The sequence below is a fragment of the Tupaia chinensis genome, unplaced genomic scaffold (genome assembly GCF_000334495.1).
Source record: "Tupaia chinensis unplaced genomic scaffold, TupChi_1.0 Scaffold148792_1, whole genome shotgun sequence".
In the NCBI taxonomy this organism is placed as follows: Eukaryota; Metazoa; Chordata; class Mammalia; order Scandentia; family Tupaiidae; genus Tupaia; species Tupaia belangeri.
The window spans coordinates 34,356-44,695 of NW_006208639.1; the positions used below are offsets into that span (position 1 = coordinate 34,356).

Genomic DNA, 10,340 nt, shown 5'->3' on the forward strand with positions numbered 1-10,340 from the left:
TGAAAGTGCTATACAAGCTTCTTACTTCAAAAAAATATAAATCTGGGGCTGGTAGGTGGCATGGGGGTAAAGGCACTGGATTCCACATGGCCAACCACAGTTATAGTCCCGGACCTGGCAGCTTGAAAATCATACCAGGCACAAGTGCATGTGTGCCCGTAATCCCAATAGGAGAATGGAGGAGAAGGGATCACAGTGTGGCCAAACCCCCCTCCTCCCCCGGAGGTGATTACTCACTTTCCCTCTCCCTACCTCTCTTTAGCAAGTGCACAAGCCCTGTGGAAAAAAACTAAAAAAAGAAAACATAAATCCATGTTAACTGACTGCATGTTAGAAACACAGCTAGTCCTTATAGTTTTCATCTGAATAAGAGAGATAGAAAAGAGAAAGTACAACTTTCTGGCAATAATTTTGATCCCGAGAAGTTGTAAATTGAATATTAGGTGTCATCACTCTCTCGGGGCAAGCATACTTGAAGTGACTTGTTGCTGGAGAGCCATGCCTTTCACAGATAAAGCATGAAAATAGGAAGAAAAGCTTCAGATTTTCAGCTATTTTAATGACTCATCTCTGTTTTTTATGGGTGCCCCAGCACAGTTCACCTCATTAGCCATTATAGAGATTTTAATTCTTGAGTTAATCCTGTGTTCATTCAACAGAATGAATATTAATATCATTCTAATGTAATTTTTAATTAAATATAGCATCACCATTATTACACCCAAAAGATCTAAATAGAGTTTGAAAGAGAAGACAGACACTATCACAATAAAAATCAGCAAATTCTGCTCACATTCTTTTCAAAAGGCTGATCACCTATGAAGTAATGAAAATAAATTGTGAGATAATGGAGGACAGATCTAATTAAGATAATGAGCTACGATTATGGGCATGATTTTCCAGGGTTAAAGATCATAACAAAAGGTAATCTGTGGATATATTTTAAATATCCGCTTTGGTCTACTTACTTATATTAACTGTGCCTCTAAAAAAGGAAAATGCTCATCAAAAATAAATAAATAAATAAAGTAACGCCAAGCCTGTCCAACCTCAGGGTTTAACCATTTTGCTATCACTGGTGTACTTAATACTTTGACAAGCTCTTTTTTAAAATTTTGTATATTTGACCAAAACAGGGAAAAACAAACAAACAAAAAACATGGTCTCCAGAGGAAAACAGAGACATTCGGATTAAAATTCTCACTGCACCTTGAAAGCTATATTATGAAGATATTTTGACTTGGCTGGTACAGATTTGGATAGCTATTTCTGGAAGGATCCAACTAATTAGCTTAGCTTCAATAGCAATGGTAGACAAGAAAACCAGAGGAAAGGAGTAATTAAACCTTATATGTATGCCTGGGTGCCATCTCTGCTCCCTCTCCAAATAAATCCAGAATAGAAACCAATTACAAAATCCTTGATCAACAATGCTTCATCAGCAGAAATAAATATGTCCTGATCCAGTCGTGTAAACTGCTTCACGAGGGCCCTGGCTGAGTCTGATGGCTGCCTTACTTGACAAAGACTGAGCACTGCACTTTGAAAAGTAAGGTGCATTGACTGGCACCCAGTACAGCTGATAGATGAAAGGAGTTGCAACCCAAGGGGTGCCAACTTTTCCTCACATCTTGAGCCCTGTCAACAGTAGCCCTCAAAGGGACACATTTTAATCTAATTGGTGATGCTTGTGCTACAGTGGCTCCCAGACCCAGAATCTGTCTCACGTGGATGCCATTCACAGTTGCTATCATTTGCATTAAGCAGCATCAGATTGTGGGCCTGTTTTAGACCATGGGGGCACACTCAGCTCATTAGCAGCACTGAAACTGTAGCTCTGACACTGTGCTTGACTGCAGCTGCAGAGGGCTTCTGGGCTCCATTAACTCCTCACCCTCCAGGACCCTTCCATGACAGGCTGAGTGACTACAACAATTGACTTTTCACTGAAATCTTGAGAGTCTAAGAATCTTTGAAAAACATTGGGCAAAAAAAAGGATGGATTTGAAATAAATGATGCTTTGAAAAGCAAAGACATTGTTAGTTCTCTTTCGCCATGCCTTTCACAGATAAAGCATGAAAATAGGAAGAAAAGCTTCAGATTTTCAGCTATTTTAATGACTCATCTCTGTTTTTTATGGGTGCCCCAGCACAGTTCACCTCATTAGCCATTATAGAGATTTTAATTCTTGAGTTAATCCTGTGTTCATTCAACAGAATGAATATTAATATCATTCTAATGTAATTTTTAATTAAATATAGCATCACCATTATTACACCCAAAAGATCTAAATAGAGTTTGAAAGAGAAGACAGACACTATCACAATAAAAATCAGCAAATTCTGCTCACATTCTTTTCAAAAGGCTGATCACCTATGAAGTAATGAAAATAAATTGTGAGATAATGGAGGACAGATCTAATTAAGATAATGAGCTACGATTATGGGCATGATTTTCCAGGGTTAAAGATCATAACAAAAGGTAATCTGTGGATATATTTTAAATATCCGCTTTGGTCTACTTACTTATATTAACTGTGCCTCTAAAAAAGGAAAATGCTCATCAAAAATAAATAAATAAAGTAACGCCAAGCCTGTCCAACCTCAGGGTTTAACCATTTTGCTATCACTGGTGTACTTAATACTTTGACAAGCTCTTTTTTAAAATTTTGTATATTTGACCAAAACAGGGAAAAACAAACAAACAAAAAACATGGTCTCCAGAGGAAAACAGAGACATTCGGATTAAAATTCTCACTGCACCTTGAAAGCTATATTATGAAGATATTTTGACTTGGCTGGTACAGATTTGGATAGCTATTTCTGGAAGGATCCAACTAATTAGCTTAGCTTCAATAGCAATGGTAGACAAGAAAACCAGAGGAAAGGAGTAATTAAACCTTATATGTATGCCTGGGTGCCATCTCTGCTCCCTCTCCAAATAAATCCAGAATAGAAACCAATTACAAAATCCTTGATCAACAATGCTTCATCAGCAGAAATAAATATGTCCTGATCCAGTCGTGTAAACTGCTTCACGAGGGCCCTGGCTGAGTCTGATGGCTGCCTTACTTGACAAAGACTGAGCACTGCACTTTGAAAAGTAAGGTGCATTGACTGGCACCCAGTACAGCTGATAGATGAAAGGAGTTGCAACCCAAGGGGTGCCAACTTTTCCTCACATCTTGAGCCCTGTCAACAGTAGCCCTCAAAGGGACACATTTTAATCTAATTGGTGATGCTTGTGCTACAGTGGCTCCCAGACCCAGAATCTGTCTCACGTGGATGCCATTCACAGTTGCTATCATTTGCATTAAGCAGCATCAGATTGTGGGCCTGTTTTAGACCATGGGGGCACACTCAGCTCATTAGCAGCACTGAAACTGTAGCTCTGACACTGTGCTTGACTGCAGCTGCAGAGGGCTTCTGGGCTCCATTAACTCCTCACCCTCCAGGACCCTTCCATGACAGGCTGAGTGACTACAACAATTGACTTTTCACTGAAATCTTGAGAGTCTAAGAATCTTTGAAAAACATTGGGCAAAAAAAAGGATGGATTTGAAATAAATGATGCTTTGAAAAGCAAAGACATTGTTAGTTCTCTTTCGACCCTTCCATGACAGGCTGAGTGACTACAACAATTGACTTTTCACTGAAATCTTGAGAGTCTAAGAATCTTTGAAAAACATTGGGCAAAAAAAAGGATGGATTTGAAATAAATGATGCTTTGAAAAGCAAAGACATTGTTAGTTCTATTTCCCTGGATTTTTATGAAATTTGCCTTACATTCTTTTCTTTTATTATAAGAGGAGTGCTCAAAAAAACTCATGGAAAATGTGCAATATCAAAATACTGTGCATGGGGTTCTAATTCTTTTTGCACCAAAATAAACGTATATATTAATTCTATTTTTATGTAGCCTGTTGAAGTCCTCCTATATATACTCTCTCTCCCATACTCTCCATGCCCTCACCTTCTAGCTCTATGGTATTGTAGAAAGAATACCACTAATAATGCAAAAGACTTGCATTTCTAGTTCTGATCCCAATCTGTACTAGTTGTACAGGTCTGAGTAAGTCATTTGATTTCTCTGGTCCTCCATTTCCTCAACTCTCAACTCTAAAACTGGGAAAACATTGTCATGAGGTAGGATAATGTGAGAACCAAATGAGATAAAGAAATTTAAACACATTTAAAATTATAAGCCTCTATATAATATGTTCTCACCATATCAAATAAACTTGGGAAGCAAAGTCACTAATTAGAAAGCTGACAATCACTGATTAATGGATATCTTGAAGAAGTAGAATTACTATTTCCAAGAGCCAGTAAGTGGTGTAGTAGTTTAAGTGCTAGACTTCCACATGGCTCACCATAGTTTGAGTCTCAGTGACTTGAAATCCACACTGGGCTTGTGTGCATGTGTGCCCAAAATCCTGAGAGGAGAAGGGATTGTGGTGTGACCATCCTCCCTGAAGTGATTTCGCACTTTCTCTCTCAGTGTCTTTGTTTCTCCACTGAGCACACATGCCCTATGGCAAAAGCTTATATATACATCATTTCCATATTTGGTTCAATTTTAATGCAACTATTACAGCCCTGGTGTGGCAGAGACCATACAGCCAACACAGACAGAACATAAAGGAGCTGCCTCTCATGTCTAAGCAACGCTTGGCTGAGAAGAGCTGCAGGCAGAGACCACAGCTACAAGCTCAAGGTTTCAACTGTGTTTATTATGCTGGTTTGTATTGTTTTTGCTCTCAGCCTCTCTGCCATGGGCTTTACTGTCATTACGGTACCAGTACCCCGGTACCCCGGTACCCTGTAAGGGCAAAATAACACCCCCAGCCTTACTGTAACTTTTACAATAATCCTGAAAGAATGTGGACTCCTAAAGTGATGGTGATCACAGGGAATTACTTTGTGAGACTCACCCCACCTAAAGTGATGGTGATCAGGGAATTACTTTGTGAGACTCACCCCACCTGTCTGTGTTAGGCCAAATTAGCATATGATAGGCTAAGTTAGTATAAGCCAAATAAGCATAATTAGCATACGTAGGTTAAGTTAGTTTAAGACTAATTTTGCATAAACAACCCTTATTAAGGCTACAGGCCAAGTTAGCTTATATTAGGCTGAGTTAGCGCATGCATCCACCGCCATGACAGGGATTCAAAGATAGAGCACAAGAATTCACTGATTAACAGACAGGAATTCAGCAAACAAAATACAGAGATCCGTGGGTTAACAGAGGAAGGGTGGGTCTGGCTGGCGATGACAGGATGAGCAAACCTGAAGATGCCAGGGGGAGATTACCTATCTTAACTGAGAGTTCTTATCTAAATTCAGGCAGGCAACAGATAGTCTCTAACTACAAAAGGTTTCTTCTCTGTGTGCTATAAACTATGAAAAACTGCTAATAAAACATCCTGTGTTGTCTCCTGACCTACAAAACCCTCTCACCCAAAAAGGCCCTATGCAGTAATCGAGATCTAAGAAGAAAATGCATCGGACAGATAGACTTCCTCGCCGTGAGAACTGTGACTGTTTATACCTAATCAAACAAAACAGACATCATGTTTTATGATTATTGTTTCCATACTTTGTATACCTCATATTTTAGAGTAAAATCTTTTACCTCCTCCTCACCCCTCCTGCCCCTGTAAACATCCCCTAATAAATACGTATGTTTCCTAGCCAGAGATGTTGCAGTCTTGAGCTTGCTCTGACTATAGTCGGCTGAGAACATGCTAAAAAGCACAGAGGTCTCTGCCTGATTCCTTATCACCCACGTCACCTTCCTATGAGTCTCAACCCACCCCGGCTGGAGCAGGTCTCCGGCACTGGCAAAAGATCTGAGGATCTGGGAAGAGGCTTAAACACAGGCACTGCAACAAGGAATGGAGGCATCTTTTCTAAGGACCTATATTCAAGAAACATATTTATAGTAAACAATGTTACTATACATTCTTCCATTTAACACTTGCTTTCATCCTGTTACTTTTCCTTCTCTCTCCACTCAGGATCTCATATAATAGACCAGAAAAAATTATTATTAATTTTGTAGCCAGAGAGATCTGGCTCTGTCTCTAAGCAACTTATTCAACTCTCTGAGCCTCAGGTTTTTTCATTTGTAAAGTGAACTCACAGATATAGTCCTATCTAATTTCAAGTAAAAATTAAAGCATGGGGAGACTTCAAAAAGTTCTTGGAAAAATAGAATTTAAAGTTAAAAATAATATATTACAAACTTTCTCAATATAAGTTTCATCAAGTTCAGAATATTTTTGTAATAGATGATACTAACTTTTTAGTCCACTCCTGAAAAACTGAGGGCTCTGGGAATTTAATCATGTCAATGCAACCTTTTTATATTATTAACTGAAGAAAAATGAGTGCTTTTAAACAATTTTTTTAAATTAGGAAAGAAAAATAAGTTGGATAGATCCAAATCAGGACTATAAAGTAGATGCTTAATGATTTCCCATGGAAACTCTCGAGAAAATTGCCCTTGTTTGATGAGAGAAAAGAGTAGAAGCATTATCGTGGTCAAGAACTCTTTAGTGAAGATTTCTTGGGTGTTTGTCTGCTTAAGCTTCAGCTAAATTTCTCAAAGCACTCTCATAATAAGCAGGTGTTATCATTCTTTGACCCTCCAGATAGTTAACAAACAAAAATGCCTTGAGCATCCCTAAAATTCATTGCCATGACATGACCTTTGCTCTTGACAGGTCTGCTTTGACTGGACCACTTTCACTTTTTGGTAGCCATTCATTGCTTTGACTGTGTTTTGTCTTGAGGATCATGTTGTCAAAACCATGTGTCATCTGTCACATTTCTTCTGAGAAATGCTTCAGGATCTTGATGCCACTTATTTAAAATTTCCATTGAAAACTCTATTCTTTTTTTTTTTTTAGAATGATCAAAGATGTCTTTATAAAGCTTCTTCATGACTTCATTCTAAATATACAAAATAAAAAATGGTGTCAGCTCATTTATGAGACACCAATCAGATTTTCCTACTGTCTCAAAATGTAAAGATCAGTTCCCTCTAGAGGGTGTGCAATCCATTGTAAAATGGCCTTTCTTGGAGGAAGAGAGAGGAAAGGCTGTGTAGGATGACATATTAAATTGTATCATCATGGACATACAAGACTGTCGGCCAATCTAGATCATTTATATACATTCCGATGACATAGAAAAACTAAGCAATCATTGTGAAAAACCTAGAAAGCTTGACATGTTTAACATACTTAAGAACTTTTTTGTGTGTGGTAAATTTTTCTAATTGTGCCACTGGACCCTTTGAAAGGAGCAAATAGAGGGAACCAGCAGTTAGTGTAATGGCTATGTCGCTGGACTCCTATGTAGTCGACTGCGGTTCACGTCCCGGACCTGGTGGCTTAAAATTCACGCCGGGCGCGTGTGCATGCGTGCCCAAGATCCCAAGAGGAGAATGGAGGAGAAGGGATTGTGGTGTGACCATCCCCCCAGGGGGTGATTTCTCGCTTTCTGTCTCTCTGTCTGTCTGGCGAGCGCACGCGCCCTATAGCGAAAACCTCTCTCAAAAAAAAGAAAGTAGCAAATAGAAAAAAGGACAGTTTAAGTTTGCTGCTGAATATTACATTCGACCCTGATAAAATAACAACATGGATAGAATTGAGGGTGGATAGCTTACCTTAACGCACAAAGGAAAAGTATGTCAGTGCAAAATATGGACTAAACTGCTTTCAGGAAAAAAGTTTTAAAAACTGATACAGGTTGGAAAAAGGAATTTTCCTTCCTGATTTGGTGTCCTCCCAACTGAAGGCGGAACTCATTCATTCTAATGTCTGCAGTTAAAAACTTTCTCTCCTTATTTAGTTTTTTCCTCTGAGTTCAACCGTTTTTGGATTCGTTTGCGTAACTTTGTGCCATGATGATAGACAGGATGAAGTAACACACCATCACAATGACCAGCTTCTCAAACATCCAGTATAACCAGTTTTCCCCCTCTGGTGTGCTCAATTCACTGTTGTGGTGAAGCACTGAGCCTCCAGGTGTTCCTGGAATGGTTTTTGCAGACCTATGTCAGGGACAGCACTACTACGTGCTCCAGTATGTGCTTGCTGAATGTTATTATGACAAAGATTTTCTGGATATGCATTTTAATTATTGCTTTTCTAATCAGAGTTGCACCAAAGGAGGTCCAAAAAGGTACAAGAAAGTGTCCACAAGTTATTCCAGCCAAATCAAACACAGGATTTGGAATTGAAGCACAGGCCAAAATTCCAAAAAATCCAACCTTCTGTATTAGGTTTTGAACTACCAGTTTAGCCCAGGAGGCAAAGTCTTGTTCAGTCTCTGAATGTTCCAGCATCTCTTCAAATTCCTGGTATTCTTCATCATCTGGTTCAGCACCTGAGAGGCGAGCTGCCCAGGCCATGAAATAGGGAGGCAGCTCTCCAATTGCCATGCCAATACCTCACATACAGGCGTGGATCCTAACTTTTGAAATGATGCTCCACAGAAAAATGTCTCCTTCAATGCCTTGTTCATCTGGACAAATAATTTAATCAAGATAGGACAGTTCAGAGAAATTAACTGAATTGCATTCATAAGCAGCTAATATAACTGAAGCTATGTGTGGATCCAGATAATGCAGAAAGGTGTGCAGTCCTGTCCAAGCCCAACAGAAGACAAAATACCTAAGCCTATCCAGTAGGCATACAAGAGAAGCTATTTCTCTATACGTTGTACATACTATTGATGTGCTCCTTCAGCATAATAAGTAGCTACAAGCACTACAAGCAGCAGTAAAAAAGACACCACAATGCTTTGACAATGTCATAATTTTGAGGCCCATTCCTTCAAGATGACAAGGATTTCCAGAGAAAAACACTGCAGGGTAATGAGTGGTTGTCTCCACAGAACAATATTCTTATTCTGACAATATTATAGGCATAATTTTTTCATAATATGCATTTTTCATAAGCTTTTTGAAGACCCTCTCCTGAGACATGAATGTTATGCTCCTTCTCATACTCTAGCTGTTAGGGATTATTATCAGTAGAGCAAATAAGACCTGTAGGGACAAAATTCCAAGACATTATCATTAGAGCTCTTCCATCTCTCTGTCTGAACTTGTTCCTTCTTGGAGTTGGCATTCCTTCACCCTGTCTCCCTAATTGAAGTACATCAGGTACCTCCAGTGCTTCAAGTTGCTATCACCCAGTAATTTCAGTTTTCTCTAAATCCCACATCCTCTTGAATCTAGCATCACATGAGGTAATTATTAATTACTCTATCTAACATGAGGTTGAAACTGATGGCCAGTTCAATAAACTCCTAAGGGATCATTTTCTTTTACAATCCACTCCCATTGCAGTGCTGGGATGAGGGTGGCACTAGCCACATAGTGAAAAGGAGAAAACTGCTCATTCTCCTAAATTTCATGTATGGGAGATGTTCACCTTCCAGAAAAGTACTTTGCCAGGATAAATAATCTCTCTTCCTCTGAGTTCAAGCCAAACTATACCTCTCTCTAACTGTTCTTTACATTATCATAGATCGACTAAAATATTATCCAAGACCACAGAGCAGTATGTCCAAACACAACTAATTTATCTTCCCAAAACTGCATTCCCTGTTCTATTGATTTAAACTGCCAGTAACTAAAGTCTTAAATTTGGTATTTGAAACATTTTGCTCTACCTTTGCCCTGGTTCAAATTCTGATTTTAGCAATGACTTTTTAACTCATATTCCTTCCTCTAGTCTTCTTTAAGCAGCTTTCAATAGAGCAGACAGAATGGTTTTCTGAAGAGCCAACAGAAGCTTCTTAAGCTTCTCTTCAGTGTCCTTATAATGCAGGGCTTTACAAAAGTTCATGGAAAATAAATATCATGAAAAAGCTACTCATGGATTTCAAATTGTGTTTACACCAAAATAAATATTTGGTTTTCTAACTAGTCATGGAACTTTGAAGATGATTATTCTACCATGGTTATCTCTGTATCCCCAGTGACCTTTTATATATATATATATATATCGTATTATTCCTAGAGGCTTCTTCCTCTTCTCTTTTAAACCTGCAGATTAAGACATCCCTTAAACAAGTTTGTGGGGCCTTGGCAATGGAAGAAAGCCTATTTGGGTATGTTAAAGTTTCACTTTGCCTGAAATTAGGCAGGAAACAGTTGGAAGACAGGGTAAGATAATGAAAACATTAGTTAGTTTTCTACATCTGAAGTAATGATTTATAATCCTAACTAAGCACTAGTACTTACATGACTTGTTTTTTTAATGTAATGACTATAGTAATCAGTTTATTACATAGATTAATCATTTTTTTCAGTACCA

General features: G+C 38.6%; 1 pseudogene; it reads right to left on the minus strand.

Annotated features, from left to right (window-relative positions):
• Positions 1 to 7,855: 7,855 nt before the first annotated feature.
• The window catches only part of LOC102482851 (vacuole membrane protein 1-like), a 30,688-nt pseudogene continuing 28,203 nt past the window's right edge, over positions 7,856 to 10,340 (minus strand).